General features: G+C 44.4%; 1 long non-coding RNA gene across 1 annotated transcript in view; it reads right to left on the bottom strand.

Moving 5' to 3' along the window:
- LOC122466227 overlaps positions 1 to 19,243 on the bottom strand; it is a 31,444-nt gene extending 12,201 nt beyond the window's left edge. Inside the window, exon 1 of the long non-coding RNA XR_006291589.1 lies at positions 18,933 to 19,243. This is a non-coding gene — a long non-coding RNA (uncharacterized LOC122466227). The remainder of the gene's footprint in view (positions 1 to 18,932) is intronic.
- Positions 19,244 to 23,478: the final 4,235 nt, after the last annotated feature.

The following is a 23,478-nucleotide window of genomic DNA, read 5'->3' as shown; positions in this document are numbered from 1 at the left end:
CTTTCGCTGCCTCTTTCGCTGCCTCCCTTTCTTGTTCCTTCTCCTCCTTCTTCAGCCGCATGAGTTCTATCTGTCTTTCATGTTCCCTTTGTCTTTCCTCAGCCTGAAATCTGGCTAATTCCAGCCGTAGTCGAGCCGCAGATTTTGTCATTCTAACCTCTCTGTTTTTAACTAACTTTACACCCGAGGTTTAGAAATAAACAAAAAAAAAAACTTGGCTGTAAAATTTTGCTGTGCTGGAATAGAATACCTATTCTCTGATAGTGATTGTCAGCCTACAAAAAAAAAAAAAGACAATTCCCTTGTCTCTGCTCTGGGCCCAAATCAAAGCAAAAACTTCCAGCTACTTTGAAACCTGTTTACCCAGCCCAAAGAAAAACCAAGTTTCCTTTTTAAACTTGTGCTCCTTGTAAAAAATCAAAATCCAAAAAAAAAAACCCTGCCCCTTTTGTCTCCAGGCAAATGGGTAGAACACCCCCCCTTCTATTTACTTTTAGGGAAAAAAAACTCTGGGTTGGAAGACTGTGAATTTCCCTGCAGGAGTTAAGTACCCTGCCTCCAGGCAAAGAAAACCTGCAATTCACAAAGATAATCCCCTTTTGTCTCTGCTTGGCCACAAAGCAGAGAAAAAAACAAGCTGCTTTCAGTTTCAGCTGCTTCTGGACTTCCTTTTTAAAAATCTGTATTTCTAGTTCAACAAAATCTCAACTGGATCTCAAAATGATTTCAGGTTAATCCCACCACTCTGCCACCATGTCAAGGTTCCTCCCCCACTCTGAACTCTAGGGTACAGATGTGGGGACCTGCATGAAAAAAACCTCCTAAGCTTATCTTTACCAGCTTAGGTCAAAACTTCCCCAAGGTACAAAATATTCCACCCTTTGTCCTTGGATTGGCCGCTACCACCACCAAACAAATACTGGTTACTGGGGAAGAGCTGTTTGGACACGTCTTTCCCCCCAAAATACTTCCCAAAACCTTGCACCCCACTTCCTGGACAAGGTTTGGTAAAAAGCCTCACCAATTTGCCTAGGTGACTACAGACCCAGACCCTTGGATCTTAAGAACAATGAACAATCCTCCCAACACTTGCACCCCCCCTTTCCAGGGAAATGTTGGATAAAAAGCCTCACCAATTTGCATAGGTGACCACAGACCCAAACCCTTGGATCTGAGAACAATGAAAAAGCATTCAGTTTTCTTACAAGAAGACTTTTAATAGAAATAGAAGTAAATAGAAATAAAAAAAATCCCCCCTGTAAAATCAGGATGGTAAATACTTTACAGGGTAATTAGATTCAAAACATAGAGAACCCCTCTAGGCAAAACCTTAAGTTACAAAAAAGATACACAGACAGAAATAGTTATTCTATTCAGCACAATTCTTTTCTCAGCCATTTAAAGAAATCATAATCTAACACGTACCTAGCTAGATTACTTACTAAAAGTTCTAAGGCTTCATTCCTGGTCTATCCCCGGCAAAGACAAAATATAGACAGACACACATACTCTTTGTTTCTCTCCCTCCTCCCAGCTTTTGAAATTATCTTGTCTCCTCATTGGTCATTTTGGTCAGGTGCCAGCGAGGTTACCTTTAGCTTCTTAACCCTTTACAGGTGAGAGGAGATTTCCTCTGGCCAGGAGGGATTTTACAGGGGTTTACCCTTCCCTTTATATTTATGACACCCTCTTTCATTAGTACTAACTGCCAAACAGGAAGTTTTGAGGCAAGCTGTGTTCTGTTAGAAGCTGAATATTTAATGATGGAAATAATAATGAATTAAGCAAATTTCATGGCAAGAAATTCAAAGCTTGGCAGGAATCCCTTCAAGATCAGAGCCACTCCCTGCTGAGTGCTGTATAGAAATATCACAGGGTTTTAGGAATATATTCCTATCTACTGCAGAGAGGTGCAGGGGATGAAACAGTCTACCTGCACCTTCTGGTACTGCCACATCTGTGTGACCTTTCAGCATCAGCAAAAGAGCATTTCTGGAACCGAGTGGTCAGCTCCTCTGAAACAGGATTATTATCCAGTGTGATATTTATTAACGAGCTGGAAAAGGGGCTGAGCAGTGTGATGTGAACATTTGCAGATGACAACAAAGTTATTTAGGTCAGTGAAAATCAGAGCAGACTGAGGAAGTTCAGAGGAACTGAACAAAGTGGGCAGCAGGATGGCAGGCAAAAATCAGTGCTGAAAAAGGCAAAGTAAAGCACACTGCAAGGAATCACTTGACTGTTTCTGACACATTGCTGGGTTCTAACTTAACGCAATCCCTCAGATAAAAAGATCCGCGTGTGCACAGTTCAATGGAGCTCTCTGCTCAAAGTGCGGCTCTGATCAAAAACAAAACAAAACGTTGGGATGTAGAAAGAATATAAAGAGTACTACTGAAAATATGATCATGCTATTCACTTCTCACTCTAACAGTGTTATTCAGGAAGTTGGGGGGAGGGGAGGCTTACCACTTCTGGAATCCTGTGTCCAGTTCCGGTGCCTACAATTCCAGAAGGATATTGATAAAGTGCAGAGGGCTCAGAGAAGAGCCATGAGAAGGAGTAAAGGATTCAAAAACTTGCCTCATCTAGTGATGGACTCAATCTATTTAGCTTAACACAGAGAAGGCTGAGGGGGTGACTTGATTATAGTCACAAGTGCCTGCATCAGGAACACATATTTAATAACGTCAGACAGGTCTAACATCATCCAATGGCTAGGAGCTGAAGCTAGACAAATTCAGACTGGAAATAAGGCATGCTTTTTAATAGTGAGAGCAATTAACTATTGGAACAATTTACCAAAGGCCATGGTGGGTTCTCCATCACTCACAATTTTTACATCAAGCGTGGATGTATTTTGTTTTTGTTTAATTCTGCTCTAGGAATTATTTGTGGGGGGAGCTCTATGACCTGTGCTATATAGGAGGTCGGACTCAATGATTACAATGTTCTCTTTTGGCTTTCTAATCTCTTTATCTATTAATACTGTGTTCAGTTCAGTTCTTAATACTATGTTCAGTCATCCCATCTCAAAGACGCAGGGATATAAACAGAAGGGGCCTAGAGATGGGTGATGGATATGGAATGACTTCTCTAAATAAGGAGATATGAAAAAGACTGGAAAGGGGTAATTTAAAAAGATGGCATGGACATAAAAATGACAAATGGTATACAGTCAGGAAATCAGTTAAATCAATTTCATATTCTATGCCACTGAAAGACAGCAACTTAAAACTCACAGACAGAGATACTTCTCTTACATAATTAAAATTAACCTGGGGAACTCATTTCATAGAATCATAGAATATCAGGGTTGGAAGGGACCCCAGAAGGTCATCTAGTCCAACCCCCTGCTCGAAGCAGGACCAATTCCCAGTTAAATCATCCCAGCCAGGGCTTTGTCAAGCCTGACCTTAAAAACCTCTAAGGAAGGAGATTCTACCACCTCCCTAGGTAACGCATTCCAGTGTTTCACCACCCTCTTAGTGAAAAAGTTTTTCCTAATATCCAATCTAAACCTCCCCCATTGCAACTTGAGACCATTACTCCTCGTTCTGTCATCTGCTACCACTGAGAACAGTCTAGAGCCATTCTCTTTGGAACCTCCTTTCAGGTAGTTGAAAGCAGCTATCAAATCCCCCCTCATTCTTCTCTTCTGCAGACTAAACAATCCCAGCTCCCTCAGCCTCTCCTCATAAGTCATGTGCTCTAGACCCCTAATCATTTTTGTTGCCCTTCGCTGGACTCTTTCCAATTTATCCACATCCTTCTTGTAGTGTGGGGCCCAAAACTGGACACAGTACTCCAGATGAGGCCTCACCAGTGTCGAATAGAGGGGAACGATCACGTCCCTCGATCTGCTCGCTATGCCCCTACTTATACATCCCAAAATGCCATTGGCCTTCTTGGCAACAAGGGCACACTGCTGACTCATATCCAGCTTCTCGTCCACTGTCACTCCTAGGTCCTTTTCCGCAGAACTGCTGCCTAGCCATTCGGTCCCTAGTCTGTAGCGGTGCATTGGATTCTTCCATCCTAAGTGTAGGACCCTGCACTTATCCTTATTGAACCTCATCAGATTTCTTTTGGCCCAATCCTCCAACCTGTCTAGGTCCTTCTGTATCCTATCCCTCCCCTCCAGCGTATCTACCACTCCTCCCAGTTTAGTATCATCCGCAAATTTGCTGAGAGTGCAATCCACACCATTCTCCAGATCATTTATGAAGATATTGAACAAAACCAGCCCCAGGACCGACCCCTGGGGCACTCCACTTGACACCGGCTGCCAACTAGACATGGAGCCATTGATCACTACCCGTTGAGCCCGACAATCTAGCCAGCTTTCTACCCATCTTATAGTGCATTCATCCAGCCCATACTTCTTTAACTTGCTGACAAGAATGCTGTGGGAGACCGTGTCAAAAGCTTTGCTAAAGTCAAGAAACAATACATCCACTGCTTTCCCTTCATCCACAGAACCAGTAATCTCATCATAAAAGGCGATTAGATTAGTCAGGCATGACCTTCCCTTGGTGAATCCATGCTGACTGTTCCTGATCACTTTCCTCTCATGTAAGTGCTTCAGGATTGATTCTTTGAGGACCTGCTCCATGATTTTTCCAGGGACTGAGGTGAGGCTGACTGGCCTGTAGTTCCCAGGATCCTCCTTCTTCCCTTTTTTAAAGATTGGCACTACATTAGCCTTTTTCCAGTCATCCGGGACTTCCCCCGTTCGCCACGAGTTTTCAAAGATAATGGCCAAGGGCTCTGCAATCACAGCCGCCAATTCCTTCAGCACTCTCGGATGCAACTCGTCCGGCCCCATGGACTTGTGCACGTCCAGCTTTTCTAAATAGTCCCTAACCACCTCTATCTCCACAGAGGGCTGGCCATCTCTTCCCCATTTTGTGATGCCCAGCGCAGCAGTCTGGGAGCTGACCTTGTTAGTGAAAACAGAGGCAAAAAAAGCATTGAGTACATTAGCTTTTTCCACATCCTCTGTCACTAGGTTGCCTCCCTCATTCAGTAAGGGGCCCACACTTTCCTTGGCTTTCTTCTTGTTGCCAACATACCTGAAGAAACCCTTCTTGTTACTCTTGACATCTCTTGCTAGCTGCAGCTCCAGGTGCGATTTGGCCCTCCTGATATCTTTCCTACATGCCCAAGCAATATTTTTATACTCTTCCCTGGTCATATGTCCAACCTTCCACTTCTTGTAAGCTTCTTTTTTATGTTTAAGATCCGCTAGGATTTCACCATTAAGCCAAGCTGGTCGCCTGCCATATTTACTATTCTTTCGACTCATCGGGATGGTTTGTCCCTGTAACCTCAACAGGGATTCCTTGAAATACAGCCAGCTCTCCTGGACTCCCTTCCCCTTCATGTTAGTCCCCCAGGGGATCCTGGCCATCTGTTCCCTGAGGGAGTCGAAGTCTGCTTTCCTGAAGTCCAGGGTCCGTATCCTGCTGCTTACCTTTCTTCCCTGCGTCAGGATCCTGAACTCAACCAACTCATGGTCACTGCCTCCCAGATTCCCATCCACTTTTGCTTCCCCCACTAATTCTTTACTGTTTGTGAGCAGCAGGTCAAGAAAAGCGCCCCCCCTAGTTGGCTCCCCTAGCACTTGCGCCAGGAAATTGTCCCCTATGCTTTCCAAAAACTTCCTGGATTGTCTATGCACCGCTGTATTGCTCTCCCAGCAGATATCAGGAAAATTAAAGTCACCCATGAGAATCAGGGCATGCGATCTAGTAGCTTCCGTGAGTTGCCGGAAGAAAGCCTCATCCACCTCATCCCCCTGGTCCGGTGGTCTATAGCAGACTCCCACCACTACATCACTCTTGTTGCACACACTTTTAAACTTAATCCAGAGACACTCAGGTTTCCACAAGACATTCTCAAAGGCAAGAATTCAAAAAGGTAAACAACCTTTACATGGATAATGAGACCATCCACAGACACACATTAGAGAGGAAATTGAGGTTTCTTTAGCAGAAAAATGAAGCCACAGCATAAACCAACTACTAACTGATGGAAGAAACTTCCCGTCGGGGAAGGGTATTCCATAACTGTCCATGAAGGGGCTTCTTGCACCTTCCTCTAATCTAAAGCAGGGGTTCTCAGACTGGTTTGCTGGATCCCCCTTTGAAAATATTTCAGGCTGTGACGACTTCCCCCCGCCCCAAAAAAAATGACAACCCTCCCCCATCATACCAACCTTACTTCTGTGCCACCTTCAGAGCTGGGCACCTGGCCTGCAGCCACTGCTCTCCGGCCACCCAACTCTGAAGGGAGCAGTGAAGAAGTAAGGGTGGCAATACCCTCACTCCCTTTTGGGCTGAGATTGGGAAATGCTGATCTAAAGCATCTGGTTCTTGCCACATGAAACTAGACTAGAAGGACCTGGGGTCTGAGCCAGCCTGGTAATTCCTACAAACTGAATTACAGAAAAAACAGAACAGGATTTTTACAGGAGTTAGAGATTTGATACCAGGATTTCTTTTTAAAAAGTCCCATTTATTTATACTGTGTGTGTGTGTGTGTGTGTATAATCCCGATCTGCCCTTTCATCTGAACTGTGTGTATACGAGATTTAAAATAAGTATGAAATTGCATATCTGGGTTCACAGATGAAAGCTGAAGTCATTTTTCTTTTTTATCGCCTACACCAGTGACCATGTGAATAGCTAACCTTCAAAAACAGTCATTCAGAACAGAATGTCAGCAGAGACCCTTCATTATGAGGACCTAAGAGGCATTCTCGGGCTGTACACTAACACTGAAAAGCCTAGATTGCATTTTCAATACACAGCCAGGAAGCTAGAAAAGGTGTATTCAATAGGAAGGAGCATTTTTGAATCTCATTATTGTTTAATCCCATGGAAAGCAAACAATGTTTTCTGCCATATTAGTTCAGAATGGTCTTATAAAGTGATACAAGGAAAGGATAAACATTAATATAACAGAGAGCAAGGAGCAATTATTCATCAGACCCCCTCCCTACGCAGCCAAAACTCCCACTGGCTTTAATGAGAGATTTATTTGATTGAGCCAGGCATGAGTGAAGACTGCAGGGGCTACAAATATAAGGCAAATTATGGATGGAACAGAGAAGAGCAAAAAGAGCAATAATTATTGAAGTTCAGCTCAGTTGTTCTCTCTCCCTCGTCTCCCACGCTCTGAGGCTGCAATGGGAGGACGATTTCATTAGATATAAAAGTTCAGTGTCTGCTAAAACGGTAAATCCGGATTCCCTTGAGTTTACATCTCTGTCACTCAGAGCAGAATTTGGCCCCAAATCCCTGGCAACAACAACTGTTCTTTTCCTCTGTGCTGCTCTGCTCTCTGTGCTCTCCCTTTTCTACGTAGCCACATGCATTGCACAGCCATGTGCTTTAGGCATGTTCCCTCTGTTATTTAATTATCACCCCCTCTCGATAGACAGGTGAATGAAGAATGATAAAGAAGTGACAGTTCTGTAATGTGCAGGGGGGTTATTCTCTTAAGCCAGCACCTGCTGCCATCTGAGCTGTTTTAATAATGGATTTTTGGTGTTGCTGACAATTCTGGGGGGAAAAAAATCAATATTTTGGTGATTTGAAAAATAACCAGAAAAACCTAAAAATGTAAAAAAGTTCAGTTTAAAGTTAAACATTTTGTTTCAATGTTGTTTTTTTTCTTAAAAGTTTTAAAAATAAAATTAAGGTTAATTTCAAACTGCAAAATTATTTTGAACAGAAAAGTCAAAACATCTCAAAACAAAACATTTTGACTTAAAAAATATTAAGGTTCTTTTCCAACTGAAATCCTTTTTTGACAGAATCAACAGGAATACACAAAATGCTTTGGTCAACCCAAATCTGCATTTTTTAACTGGAAACAAGTTTTGGTGGAAAATGTTGCCCAGGTCCAAGGGTGATATTTCAGAGATCAGAAGGAAAAGGCTCCAAGGCCAAAGCTTAGAAAGCAAATCGTGCCGATCCTCGGCATCTGTACTGCTGGTGTTACTGGGGAAGTGGGGGGACCAGAGAAAACACTGCTTTGGATAGTCTCAGGTGCTCACTGCCCTGGGAGGCCATGGGCAACTTCAGCATCTTAGTGCAACCTTGGGCTGCTCTAATTTAGGGCATATACACACTACAAACTTAAGTCGACCTGTGTTAGGTTGACTTACAGCCACTCCTGCAGTGGTTCATGGCCACACTACCCTCCTCCTGCCAATGGGGAGTGTCCTCACCAAGAGCGCTTCCGCTGACGAATCTGCAGCTTTTTGATACCCAGACGCTCAGCTCAGCACCAGCTCCCCTCAGGGAGCCCGGCTGCACCAAGGCTCCCAGCTCCCCGCTCCATGTCAGGAGCTTGGTCACCCCCCCGGGCTCTTGGCTCCCTGCTCACTCCCAGGAGCACGGCTGCCCCTCTGAGGGTCTTGGCTCCGAGCTCCCCGCCAGGGTCCAGCTGCCCCCCGCTCTCAGCGAGGAGCTCCGTGCCCAGAGGCTGGGCAGCAGTCTGTCTCAGAGGGGGGAACAGGGAGATCTCGCAGCAGCCCGGCATGGAAGGAGGAGCCAAGAGCCTGGGAGTAGCAGGGGGGAGCCAGGCTGTAGCTGGAGTCCCCCCGGCCCTTCCTCTATTCCCATGACAGCCGAGCTGTGAGCCCGCTTTCTTGTCAATTGCATGGCTCCGGCACCAGACTGATGGCCAACAGCTGACGTAAGTAACTCTAAACAGACACTGCGTCACCCTAACGGCACCGACATAAGCCCCACGCCTCTCACAGAGGTGGAGCTATGATGTCGGTGTAGCAGGACACTTACACAGGCAGGAGCAAGGCTGCAGTGTGGACACTGGCATCAGGAGATGGAGGTAAGCTGCCTTACGTTGACCTAATTGTAGAGCTGACCGGGCTTTACATGAGGTGCTGGCAGGCCAGGAGTCCTGGGGAGTGAAGGAGTGTCCTGAACCCCTTGGTCCCATTCTGACTGCCTCATAGCCAGAGCAGAGCGGCCAACCCCTCGCTGATAGATACAAAGGGATGATGCTGAGAAGGCTTTTTAAATACAAAATGTGATTTAGGTTAAAATTTGGACAGTGATCGGTAATTACAATTTGTGGTGTTGGTTTTGTGGAGGTTTTTAAACATACATCTGTGGGAATAAAAGGAAAAGCAATTGCTACTTTGGTAAATACAAAGCACACTCGTGCACATACCTCACACTCTCTCTCACACACACACACACACACAGGTTTGTACTCCTCTGCTGGCCTCGTGGCAGCATTCAACGAGCACACTTATTCCCAGCGCTGTTTTGACATTAATCATTTATGAGGAGACATAAACAAATATGTTTCAGCATGACAAGGTGCTATATAAACTTAGACTGTTAAGTAAAACTGTCATACTCATTTTGGCTTTCTTTAAAACATAGGAGAATAAGATTGTCATTGTTTCAAATATAAAAGGACAAGCACAGTAGGAGAGAAATCTCTTTCAGATGTCTTGTAAACCAAGAGCTGCAATGTCTTCTCAAAAAGAAAAAGGAGGACTTGTGGCACCTTAGAGACTAACAAATTTATTTGAGCACAAGCTTTCGTGAGCTACATTCATGTATCCGATGAAGTGAGCTGTAGCTCACGAAAGCTTATGCTCAAATAAATTTGTTAGTCTCTAAGGTGCCACAAGTCCTCCTTTTCTTTTTGCGAATACAGACTAACACGGCTGCTACTCTGAAAAATGTCTTCTCAATATCCTGTTCATTTTTTCTTCTTGAGAAGCCTCAATTCCCTTTTCCGTGTGGCTGGAAGATGTTTAATCTTCCTGTCTATTCTATTATATTCATGCTGCATGCACAGAAAAAAAGCCACGTCTATCTAATTGCCAGCTCTCCAGTTTATGGTACAATAGCTAGTCAGCAGGGCCACCACCTGCAAGGTTAAGAAATGTTCGCCTGGGGCTACAAGTGTTTTTGCCAAGTGATTTTCAAAGCTATTGCTGCCAATGTGCGTCAAACAGGTTCTTACCAATAATAAATGGAAAGGCTACTGGCAGTCCCCTCAGCTGGCATATATTTGTGTATCTGGAGCAATACATGGAGGAAAGTACAGAGCAAAGGTTGTCTGTTGACCCAAGCTACAGCCAGCTGAGCTTGCTTGGAATACTCTCCGACAGGAGACAGTGGATGTCCAGCCACGCCGAGCCTGCTCTGCAGTTCTGTCACCAATTCCCAGCGGTCACCTGACTCACAACAGACCAGGCCCTGTCTACTGCTTGGCATGTTGTCAGAGCAAAAGAGAGCTCCAAGAAGAGTGGATCACCCACTGTGCCTGTGACTGCAGGTTTGGGGTGACAGACCACTCGCTAACGTCCTTACTTCATGTTCATTGCTGTTATCCTCAGGTCTAGATGCACTGGGAGTGCACTGATGCCAGTCCCTTCCTGTAGTTACACTCTACTCGGTCTCTTTTTCATTGCTAATGCAGCCACCTCATCTCATTTCTTACTTAATTGTTTGCATCCTTGTCAAGGACACCCCCTCCCCACCCCCATATTGTGGTGCTACCTTTGTGCCTGTTGGTTTCTCCCTCCTGTTGAAAGATACATTGTAGCATCACACTGTGTAAGCTTTGCCTAACTTTTATCAATGCCATCCCTTCTTGACATGGTTTCGCTTTCTTATGCTCTTCATTAATATACAAATATCTTCATGTTCCAAGGGTAGATGTTGTCATGTCTTGTGAGCCATCACATTAATCTTATCCTGTGTGTCTCTCCAATATCATTTTGCCCCATGATTGCCTCTGTACCTTTGCTGTTCATTCTGCAATCAGGTCAGTATTCTCAGTTCCTCAAACACACACAATGTTTCTTATGAATTCTCCAGATGGATATTCCGCTCTGTTTCTCCACAGGGCAGGGATGGTGTCCCAAGCCTTTGTTTGCTAGAAGTTGGGAATGGGCAACAGGGGATGGATCACTTGATGATTACCACTTCTGTTCATTCCCTCTGGGGCACCTGGCTTTGGACACAGTCGGTAGACAGGAGACTGGGATAGGTGGACCTTTGGTCTGACCCAGTCTGGCCGTTCTTATGTTCACTCTCCCTATCTCTGTGTGAGGTGCAGGAGAAGACAGTGTAATAATACTTGTACATAATTTACTGTCTCCCCCCATTACATCTGGATATCCTAGTCCTGAGAGCTGGTCAACTCATTTTTGACAAAAATGAAGTTGTGATGACGTGTCAGGTTGACATGAATTTAAATGTTTTGTTGTGTCAGAGGAAATAGAAATGTTTTGTCCGAGGTCAATTTGACATAATTTTTTGCCTACTTTAGCGGCTGCAGTACCTTATGGGAGTTGTGATTTGGCTGCCTGATGCCCCCATTCTCCCCTGTGAGCTGGACAGCCAGCTGGATTACATCTTCCATGATGCACTGCAGTGTCCCCTCTGGCTGAACCAATGCAGTGCATAATGTGAGTCACATGGCCACAGTCCATCATGGAGGATGGCGTCTGGCTCAAAGAGGAGAGTGGAAGCTGTAGGCACTGCGCCAGCTCTGGGGGACATAGGTTGATGTCGAACCAAATCAAAACAAAATGTTTCTCTTCAGTTTGACAAAGGGAAATGAAATGTTTTGCCATTCGGAACTGAAGTTTTTCAGCTCTTTCTGTTCCACAAAAAGTTGGCATATTTTGACAAAACAAATTTTCAAATACCATATTTTTCCGCGGGACAGGGATTTAGATTTTTACCCACTTTACTACTCTTGTTCAGGCCTCCAGTTGCTCAGTTTCCTTTGTTGAATATTTCCTCAGTCAAAAAGACATTGAGCTTTTCATGTTACCAGGACAGGAATGAATTAAGTGAAATGATAATTATCATCCTAGTTGTCTGTTTTATCATGGCCCACAGGCTGCTGATGCTCAGCTTCTTCATGCTCTTAAATGTTGCTTCTCCTTAGTGAGCATCACGAAGAACACCACACTGCCTTGCATGTTAATATTCACAGAGCGAGAACTGTAGAGATCCCTTCTTTAATGCAGCTCTCGGTTCTGCTCCTCCACGGCTTTTCCATTCACTATAAAACATGTACTTTCAGCCTGGATGATTGTTATTACACATTCAGCCAAATAACAAACAAAGGGCACATGTATGTCTCCGTGAGTGACTGAGCACAGCTCACCCTGGGGAGAGGAGGAGAGAGAGAATGCACTGCGTGTGACAGGTGCTAGTTAAATCACTTATGCACAACTGGAAGGCACTCAAATACTAGCGTGAGGAGGGCAGCGAAAGAACCTAGATAGCACAGGACAGAATTTTACTTAGTGTGTGAAAGGCCACCTTGAAATGATTTACAGCACGTCCCCTTTCTCCCAGCCTTTCCAGATGGCACTGTTTGTGTAAGGCAAGCTGGGATGGGCTCTGCAGAGATTCTCACTGGTATGGAAACACTAGGTTCATTCCAGTTCTAGAGATGTTACGAGCTCTAGCAATATTCCCCGTTCTACACATAGGACATGCATGTGAAACTTTACTTTCTCTAAAACTGGAATCCAAGGGCAGGTCTACGCTACAGCCGGGATCGATCCACCAGCGGTCGATTTAGCAGGTCTAGCGGGTCTACCAAATCGACGGCAGATTGCTTGCCAGTCGATCCCTGTGCTCTGCCCCCAGCGAGAAGAGTAAGGTAAGTTGACCCCGCGGTAACTCGAACTAAGGTACATCCACTCCAGCTACATTATTGACATAGCTGGAGTTTATTCACGTAGCTGGAGTTGCGTAGAGTAGGTTGACTTACCGCGGTAGTGTAGACATAGCCCAAATGGCTAAAACTTGATATTACAAGGTTTTCTAGCATTTGCCCCACACGACTGAGCAAAGCTAGTGCCTCATTTCTTTATAAAAGTATTCATGAATGCTTTGAAAAAGCGTGAATAATGTAAACACATTTTGCACTTTAGCTCCTCTTTGGATTCATTATCTTAGAAATAATATCTGGACTGCCAAAGGGCATTTATGTTTCTTCGCAAAATGAAAACAGAGCTTTTCCCTGGCTCATGGCAAGCTAACATTGGGAGGAATTAGAAAACATAACCAATGAAAATGAGGCTGATGGATCTCTCTTTGTGGTGATATTCACCACTGCTCAGAGAGCCTGCACATGGCAGAGGGAACATTACTTTTACTACTTACGCCCTACAAATAGGGTCCCACACTAGGATTTTATTAGGCAGACAGTGACATAAGGATGTCACTCTCTCTCTTCTGCTTTCTGAGGGCCAGATCCTGATCTCAGTTATATCTGTATAAATGTGGCACAACTCCATTGATGGTGGTGGTGGCGGCATCATGGGCAGCTTACCCCAGGGTCACTGAGGTGCCAACTGGCCCTTTTTGAAGTGAATCTATTTACACAGAAATGTTTAAAAGAATGATTGGCAAGTCAAAGAATCAATTGGATGATTTGTTTTAGATATCTACAGATATCTATATATGCTTGCTCCCCTCCCTTAATCTACCTAGATTGCAAATAATGGGAAGCTATGGATCCAATCAGCTCAAAGACAGAACAATCCCCTCACTGTTACAATGACATCTGTGTAAGCTGAGAGGGAACAACGTATAGAGGAACTGTAAGAAATTCTACTTATATTTTATCAATAGGATTTAAAGACACATGGGATTATTCAGCTCTGCATATGCAAAACCCATCTGCTAATGTCTCACCAAAACCAACCAGCCATTTCTTTGTTTTTTAATGAGGGTTTTGTTGTTGTTGTTTTTTTTTTTAAACTGTGTGTACCACCAGGAGAAGGCAAAGAGCAGTTTCTGGCAACTTCCAGCTGCCATGAATACAAGCATCTTCCCCCCCCACCCCACTCAGGCCTTTAAAATATGGCAATATAGCATTTTTCCCAACAAAGTACCGAACGCAAAGGTGGTACCATTCCTGCATCAAACGGACACAAAGACATGCTGCAGGGGTTAGTCCATATTATTCATTTTGAAACAGCTGAGTGTTGTTTCCCATTTCCTTTTGAATTGGTCCGAATCTCGGGTTACCCTTCCTGAGACTTGGGGCATGATGAGGTTTACTCTGAACAGATGGAGCCATAACTGATGATGTGTTCCTGCTGTATCCATGCATGCTGTTCGTCAGGACTGACCTGGTAACAATAGCCACGGTGCTTTATATCCACGTCATGATGTTTGAACATGTCACTAATGCCAAGGGTGCACATAAGTGGTATTTTAGGAACAATAATCTCTGATGCATGTATATGGTGTCTGCCCAAAAAGGGTTGTGTAAGATCATGAGACGTATAAAGAGGGAAATCTCAAGTAGGAGTAGACAGGTTACTTCAACTCAATATTTGGCACTGGTGCAACCATGGCTGGAATCCTGTGACCAGTGCTGGTGCCCACAATTCAAGAGGGATGTTGACAAATTGGAGAGGATTCAGAGAAGAGCCACAAGAATGACTAAAGGATTAGAAAACCTGCATTGTTGTGACAGACTGAAAGCTCACTATTTTTTAACAAGAAGAAGGTTAAGGGATGACTTGATTAGAGTCTTTAAGTACGTAGTTGCATAGGCACCGACTTCTACTGGCACCAGTGGGTGCTCAACCCCCCTCTGCTCCTGGCCCCGCCCAAACTCCATCTCTGCCCATCCCCCTCCTGTCCCCATTCCAACCTCTTCCCCAAAGTCCCTGCCCCAACTCCATCCCCTCCATGCCCCTATTCCAACTCCTTCCCCAAATTCCCACCCTGGCCCCGCCTCTTCCACACCTCCTCCCTGAGCACGCCACGATACCGCTCCTCCCTCCAGCACTTGCTACCGCTGTTTGGCAGTGGCAATCACTGGGAGGCAGGCGGAGGAGGAGGTGAGGTGAGGTGGGGCAGGGCAGGGCGGGGAGCTTGGCTGCCGGTGGGTGCAGAGCACCCACTGATTTTTCCCCGTGGGTGCTCCAGCCCCAGAGCACCCTCAGAGGCAGTGCCTAGGCATAGCTGGGGAACAAATATTTAATAAAAGATTCTTCAGTCTAGCAGAGAAAGGTAAAACGTGATCCATTGGCTGGAAGTTGAAGCTAGGCAAATTCAGAATGGAATTAAAGCGTTAATTTTTAACAGTGAGCGTAACTAACCACTTGAACAATTTACCAGGGGTCATGGCGGATTCTCCATCACTGAAAATTGGAAAATCAAGATTGGATGTTTTTTCTGAAAGATCTGCTTTCACAACTGTTCTGGGGCAGTCCTCTGGCCTGTGTTATAAAGGAGGTCAGACTAGATGATCACAATGGTCCCTTCTGGCCTTGAAATCTACAAATCTATATTACATAAAAATGTACATTTATTGCAAATTCTGTGGTCTTTTTGCATATTCTGTCAAACGATGCAGCATCTTCCTGTATATTGTAAAAATCTGGGTTGGTATAAGCATGGTGTTTCTGGAAATACAGTGTATGTTTTTATGGACCAACTCCATAATCAGATAAGGGGTTTATTAAGTAACCAGGGTCAGGTACATAATATTGGGTTCCCAGGCACACTGGCTGCTTGGTCCTGCCTATGGTGAGTTACAGCCAAGTAACTCCCATGTCCTTTGTTAAGTCAAGTAATCCAGTACCTCTCTCCTCTACTGAGCATCAAGCAATACATGAGTTTTTCACCCTCGAGGAGACTGCACAAACAATTATTTGTAGGCTGAGAAAAAATGTGATGCTTTAAATTAAAGGGGACGGGATAGCCTTGGTAGGAGATTCATTTCCCAGTAGCAACAGTGGGAGGGATTTCCATACAATGAGATAGTCCATAGCATTGGCCAAAATAGGTACCAAGTTATATTTACACATATCCTTTAACTCCCTGGCAATCCATATTCCCAAGTACCTCGTTTTCTCTTTTCAAAGGGAGAATCACAAGAAGGAAGAATGTACCCAGCCCAATTAATAGGCATTCAAATCTTGAATAGTTTATACCCTGAGTCTGATCCAAAGTTATCTTTGATTGCCATGAAACCTGGGATGGAGGTTTCTGGCGGTGCAGTGAAAGCGCTATAGAATATCTGCATAGCTGAACAGGATTTAATAGATATGAATAATGAAAAGTAGTTTTAAAATATTACAATAGAAACAATGTGCAACATTATCCTTTTATGTGCATTCACAGAAGCCTGCCAGTGGCTGGGTCAGGCACAACTGAACACCAGGGAAAAACCAGTCTCCGCATTCCCAATTTGACCAAAATCAGGGTGAACGGAACAATGGGCCACAAAGACACTTCTCATCAGAGTTTCCAGCAGGATTTTTTTACCAAAAAGGCTCAATTTAATTTCAAATAAGCAGTGGGAGTTTGGGAATCTTCTCCAAAGTGACTGTCTTGAGGTTCTCCCATAATTAATTATGGGTAGCCTTAAAGCAAAAGAGCCCTACAAAGAACTGTATAGGCCATTTCTTTCCTTCTGTATGTGAAATCTATCTGCAGTGTCTTCTTAATGAAGTTATATAATCCTGATATATCCCCTTAAGACATGATCTCTTGCTAAGCCCTTCCACACAGATAAGAACAAGTGCAAGGAAAGGAACTCCACAAGCATTTAAAATTGTCTGTTTTCCTTTTCTTCTGTTCTGCCCCATTCTCTCTGTTCTCAGTGTGTTGTTTTTTGTTTTTTTTTTCTCTTCTACATATCTCTGGTTTTGTGGATGAATAATCATACCTCTGTGTATCCTAAAATAACCGTGTGTATAATTCTTACCCTGTGCTACTGAGTGCAGTTTATGGAATAATTGCTACAAACTGGAGTAGAAAATAACCTTAGGAATAGATTTAAAATGGAGAACATGGAATCAATTCCCATGTGTCTGAGAGAGAACTCAGCAGAGGAGAGGAGACCCGTGCTGGAAGCAGGGAAGGGAAGGGAAGGGGAGCGCGCGCTGTGTGAAGGTGACTGTTAGTGTTATGTAAGGGGAAGATGTGCAGCTGCAGAGACCAGAGCTCATTCTCCCTTCTAGAAGGGCATAAGAATGGCCAGACTGCGTCAGACCAAAGGTCCATCCAACCCAGTATCCTGTCTGCCGACAGTGGCCAATGCCAGCTGCCCCAGGGGGAGTGAACCTAACAGGTAATGATCAAGTGATCTCTCTCCTGCCATCCATCTCCACCCTCTGGCAAACAGAGGCCAGGGACACCATTCCTTGCCCATCCTGGCTAATAGCCATTAATGGACTTAAGTCTCCACGCATTTATCCAGTTCTCTTTTAAACCCTGTATGGCAAAATACCTTGTTCACCTCAGCAGGCTCAGTGATTTTTAGCCTTGGAGACTCGGGTTTGGGGCAAGGCGAATCCTTATAGGAGGCACAGGATCCTGCTACTCCTCTCCTCAGTTAGTCCCTTGTACTTGTTTTCCTTCGCTTCTGGGGAGCGAGTGCAGCCTCTCTACTGGGAGGGTCTGGTGTCTTGCTGCAAACAGCCGACCAGCAGCTTCCCTGCTCCTGCTCCTTCCACCCAGGGGAGGGTTTAAAAAGCTGCCAAGTAGTTGGAGTCAGCTAAACCTAATTGGTTCCCTAGCAACCCCTTTTCCAGCTGAACCTTATCGCCCTGTGGCTCTCTCTCCTCTGTGGATAAGGAGGGGCTTTTTAATCCCCTGGGACTAATTACTACCCCCCTTTTATAGCTGTTTGTCCTGGGTTTACCACACCTGTTATAGTCCTAGCCTTCACAACCTCCTCAGGCAAGGAGTTCCACAGGTTGACTATGTGCTGTGTGAAGAAGAACTTCCTTTTATTTGTTTTAAACCTGCTGCCCATTAATTTCATTTGGTGGCCCCTAGTTCTTATATTATGGGAACAAATAAATAACTTTTCCTTATTCACTTTCTCCCCACCACTTATGATTTTATAGACCTCTATCATCTCCCCCCTTAGTCTCCTCTTTTCCAAGCTGAAAAGTCCTCGCCTCTTTAATCTCTCCTCCTATGGGACCCGTTCCAACCCCCTCATCATTTTAGTTGCCCTTTTCTGAACCTTTTCTAATGCCAGTGTATCTTTTTTGAGATGAGGGGACCACATCTGTACGCAGTACTCAAGATGTGGGCGTACCATGGATTTATATATGGGCAATAAGATATTCTCCATCTTATTCTCTATCCCTTTTTTAATGATTCCTAACATCCCATTTGCTTTTTTGACTGTTGCTGCACACTGTGTGCACATCTTCAGAGAACTATCCATGATGACTGCAAGATCTTTCTCCTGATTAGCTGTAGCTAAATTAGCCCCCATCATATTGTATGTATTGCATGTTGGGGTTATTTTTTTTCCAATGTGCATTACTTTACATTTATCCACATTAAATTTCATTTGCCATTTTGTTGCCCCATCACTTAGTTTTGTGAGATCTTTTTGAAGTTCTTCACAGTCTGCTTTGGTCTTAACTATCTTGAGCAATTTAGTATCATCTGCAAACTTTGCCACCTCACTGTTTTCCCCTTTCTCCAGATCATTTATGGAATAAGTTGAATAGGTCTGGTCCTAGGACTGACCTTTGGGGAACACCACTGGTTACCCCTCTCCATTCTGAAAATTTACCATTTATTCCTACCCTTTGTTCCCTGTCTTTTAACCAGTTCTCAATCCATGAAAGGATCGTCCCTCTTATCCCATGACAACTTAATTTACGTAAGAGCCTTTGGTGGGGGACCTTGTCAAAGGCTTTCTGGAAATCTAAGTACACTACGTCCACTGGATCCCCCTTGTCCACATGTTTGTTGGCCCCCACAAAGAACTCTAGTAGATCAGTAAGACACGATCTCCCTTTACAGAAACCATGCTGACTTCTGCGCAACAATTTATGTTCCTCTACGTGTCTGAAAATTTTATTCTTTACTATTGTTTCCAACTAATGTGCCCGGTACTGACGTTAGACTTACCAGCCTGTAATTGCTGGGATCACCTCTAGAGCCCTAGGTGGGGCTCCAAGCTGCAGGGACAGACCAGGGGGCTCCAGCCGCCAGCGGGAATTTGTTACTGGGTTTGATAAAGCTTGAAGAAATGACCAATGTGATTGTGACCTACAAGCCCTCGTTGCAGTAATGCAAAGAGCAAAGCAGTCTCTAGCCATTTGCCAACTATTCAGAAAGAGGCAATCCTGGCCTCCTCCCCCAGGGCTGCAGGAATGGTGCGGCTCCACTGCACGGGCAAAGGGGCCGCTTGCTGCTGCAGGCCTGTGCAGCCCAGAGCTCCCTGCGTGACCAGGTGCAGGCGCGGAAGCGGGCGGAGCAGAGGGAGGCTGAGAGAGACAGGGGTGTGGGAGAGCCTGCAGGAGCTACTTCAGCCATTAGGCTGCCTTAGCTTGGGCAGAGCAGCTCCACAGATGATTTCTCAAACACACAGCACCTGGGCTGGCGGCTGGCCTCTGCATTTGCCCCTTTGCTCCCTGGTTTTACTGAAATGGGCTGTGAGCCCCAGGGGCTGCTTGCTGCACCTGCTGGAGTTGATCCAAATGTCCCCTTGGGTTAACTGGGAGCAGGTTCCAGCCCAGGGGGCGAGTTAACAGGACCCATCCCTGATGCAGGCTGTCCGTCCAGGGATGGTTCCCAGGGGCCCAGCTGTGGTGGGTTAGGTAATTTCCAGCCACAGTAAAAGGGGTAAGCTGGGAGACTGCAGGGCTGGTTGCTATCAGGGTACGTTGCTTTCTGCGAGGAAGGTGGAAATGATTAGGGAAAGGCTGCTTTTAGCTTTAACATGAGATTCAATCCTTGATGGCCTACAGCCAGGCTTTCCTGGTGAAAAGCATTCAGCAGGCAGGCTGGCTACCTTTGTGCCCTGCTTTCCTGGCTGTGGCATCTTTCAGTATGTTTGTTCTAGGCTCTGAGGAGGGCTTTACATCAGCTGAGCTGCCAGACTGGGGAGTTTGAAAAGTTTAGGGTGCCCTATGCCTCGCTATACCGCTCTCACCTTTACAGGCCCACCAAGACTGTAAAAATGTCACTGTACCAGCAAGGGTTGGTTTAAAACATTCTGTGAACTTAAGAGAAAAAGGAGGAAAAGTTGTTTAAAACCTGAAGGATCTTAAGGGAAAAATGTCACATTGACTTCCAGCCAGATTGTCCAAGCCACCCAATCTCCTGGGTATTGAGATTCAGCCAGAGGCAGGAACTGTAATGACAGGCTTGGCACTGAGGCTTCTCAACCTGATAGCGGTTTTTGTTTTTGCAAGCACAAAGGCCAGGCAGAAGAGAGAAGCTGTGAGGATTTTCTGGAGGAAATGACTGCCTTTTATTTCTCTTGTGATAGAGGAAAGAAGCCAATTCTAGCCCCCAAACAACTGTGCAAGAGGGAAGAGCTGATGTGTTCATTTATGTGCATATCCAAGGCACAGCATCACTGACCTGTGTATGTCTCTGATTTTAAACACAAGCATGCAAACATACTATGTTAATATGGTCTGTATGCCCAGCCGAGAGTAGCAGGAAGTACTCTGTGATCCTGTTCCTGGAAAGGGATCTGTCCCTGTGAATCCTAACGCCCATGGAGAGTTAGTGAAAATCCTTTGTGCATTTCCATTTACATGATCAGCACACGGTCTCGAGCTGTGTCAAGCAATGGATGCTCTGCTGTCATTCATGTGCAAAGGGGGATAGTTAGGAGAGTCCAGTATCTGCAGAAGTGTGCCTGCCCATTGAGAGGAAAAGTGGGACTGAGCTCACAGAAAAGCCTGTTTCATTTTTTAACAGAAAAAAAAATCACAATTCTGCACTTCAGCAATATTCTGACTAGAAGTGAATTGCTTGAATCAGAATATGCCATTTTCACAAGAAAATAAAAGTTTTACTCTTGCAAATGTTTCCACCTGAAAATAAACTGGTCGAAACCATGTGAGTTGTAATCTTCACAGCAATGCAGAGGCTGTCGCCACACTTCTTCCATCAATAGGAGCTAAATATCCTACAATGCTTCAACACAATTCTCAAGATGTATTACACAGCACATTCACCAAAGTTATTTCTTCTTCCTCGTTTTGCTAGGCATGAATGTTCTGCTTCTTTTCACACCACCGATGAGTTCTTTAGAATTCATCTCTTGTTCAAGGGTTGACTTGCATAACTTGTTCACGTTGTTCAAAATCTAGCCCAGAACCTAGTGAGGTGCTCCAAGGGGAAGGGAATGGCTTTCCTGTCCAGGGGGGAAATTTTGAGACATAAAAATCTTTCCCCATCATGAATCAGGAAGAGAAACCAATTTTTTTTCCCCCAAATCAAAAATAAAATAAAAATGGTTCAGGTCAATTGAAACATTATGTTGTCATAATTTAAAAACATTTCATTTCAATTTTAACCCATTTTTGTTTTGTTTTCACTATATTTAGCTTAATTTTTTATTATATATCTTGCCGTACTGCTTAGGAACCCCAGTCATAGACGGGGCCCCATTGTGCTAGGCACTGTACAAACAGACCAGCAAGGCAGCCTCTGCCCCAAAGAGCTTCCCATCTCAGCAGACAAGAAGACAACAGAGGAATGTAAACACAGGACAGCACATGAAAAGAATAAGCCAATATTGGTCAGCAAGATCAGCGGTGGTGTCCGTACACCAGCAGCCTAACTGGGAAATGGGAAATCAGGAAAAAAAAATTGAAAAAAGTTGGTTTCAGGAATTCATTGAAAACAACCTTTTCCTGCGGAAAGTTTGGGTTTCAACAAATTGGCTTCTTTTTTTTTTTTTTTTGCGCAATGCTAAGTCTCTGACCTGGTCTCAGTAGCTTCCCATTTGAAGGCTCCAGCAAGTGTTTGCCAACATGCCCATGCAGCTGGTACTGGGGTGGGATACTTCCAAGTGGTCTGTTGATTTTTGTAGAGTTTTTGCAGAAGTAGTTTTGAAATCCATCAGCTGCGGTTCTGTGCTCAGTGTCCTCTCTGATCTGAACATCGTTGCTGGCAGTAGCAGTGTTTGTTTATACTCATTTGCAGCCCTGTTTCAATATTTAATTATCTACAAGCATCAAAAAAGATTGCTTTAATACTGAGCATATCCCAGTTCCATTGTGTTTTACCACATGACATGACTTAACTAAATCCGGAAGTGCTAACTATAGCTGAAGCCGTGTTTTTTTCAAGTGATGCTATTGTTGATGAATGCTGAACAGTAAATCTGCGCAGGAAAGAAAAGCAGAAAAATGAAGGTGCACTTGATGAAGCTTAACTTGAAGACTATTGCAAAGAATTTTACATCTCAGATTGTTTCCTTGATTCATATTTACGGCTACTCAGGATCTGTTTGTTTGTTTGTTTCATTATAAAAGTTCTGACTCTATGCCCTGTCACTGCTATGAAATAGCAAGCAAATATGCAGCACAATATCATGCGTAGGAAACAATAAAGATAGCCAGGATCAAAGAATATGTCAAATTCATAACAGCAGATTGGACTGAATCTGTGTGATAAGGTATGCTTCAGACAAGGAAGAATTGATTTGGATGTTATCTACCAATATATCATCATTTGAAGGCACAGTTCTATATTTTGTCTGACACAAAAGAATATGAATTTCAGTATCAGCTTGTGATGATTTTCATATCTATTAGCTGCAAAACCCAGGAAAAGGGGCTATTGTGAACTTGTCCTTTTCAACTTTTGGCTGCTGGAGGGAAGGATGGGGACAGTGTCCAATATTCATTCTTAAACAGATTAGTTTTAAAGATTCTTTTTCAAAACGTTCTCTGGCTTTATCCTCCCCTTAGGAGCACTGGGGGCGCTAGACACCGGAATAAGTATGTAGTAGAAGGGATGCCGGCCCGAAACTGCTTATGGGCCTATCTTCTGCCCTTCTCCCAGAAGGGCATGTCAACATATCTGCCAGGACTACTAATTTCTGATGGCAGATCTCCAGTTGGTGTGGATTGACCAAAAGGAAGGAGACTTAGCCAAAGCATAAAATGTCCATATGCTGCTAGACAGCTCTTGGGCTGCCATAACAGTGTAAGTTACAGACGGGCAGATGGAGAACTGTTTAGACATGTGAGCCAAGCTTTCCCTACTTGGCTGGATACAATTGTTCAGCAAATTTGGCCCTTCAGATACTGAGGGGACCGGGTTAAAAAAACAAGCTCAGGTCCTTGGCTTCCTGCATATTCTCCAGGCCATTTATGTGGGATGTTGCAGCCTCTAAAAGGGCAACAAAAATGATTAGGGGTATGGAACATCTTCCATGTGAGGAGAGATTAATAAGACTGGGACTTTTCACCTTGGAGAAGAGACGACTACGGGGGGATATGATAGAGGTCTATTAAATCATGACTGGTGTGGAGAAAGTAAATAAGGAAGTGTTATTTACTCCTTCTCATAACACAAGAACTAGGGGTCACCAAATGAAATTAATAGGCAGCAGGTTAAAAACAAACAAAAGGAACCATTTCTTCACACAACTCACCGTCAACCTGTGCAACTCTTTGCCAGAGGATGTTGTGAAGGCCAAGAC

The sequence above is a fragment of the Chelonia mydas genome, chromosome 6 (genome assembly GCF_015237465.2).
Source record: "Chelonia mydas isolate rCheMyd1 chromosome 6, rCheMyd1.pri.v2, whole genome shotgun sequence".
In the NCBI taxonomy this organism is placed as follows: domain Eukaryota; kingdom Metazoa; phylum Chordata; order Testudines; family Cheloniidae; genus Chelonia; species Chelonia mydas.
Note: the sequence above shows the minus strand (reverse complement) of the source record. Positions and strands in the feature narration are given on the sequence as shown.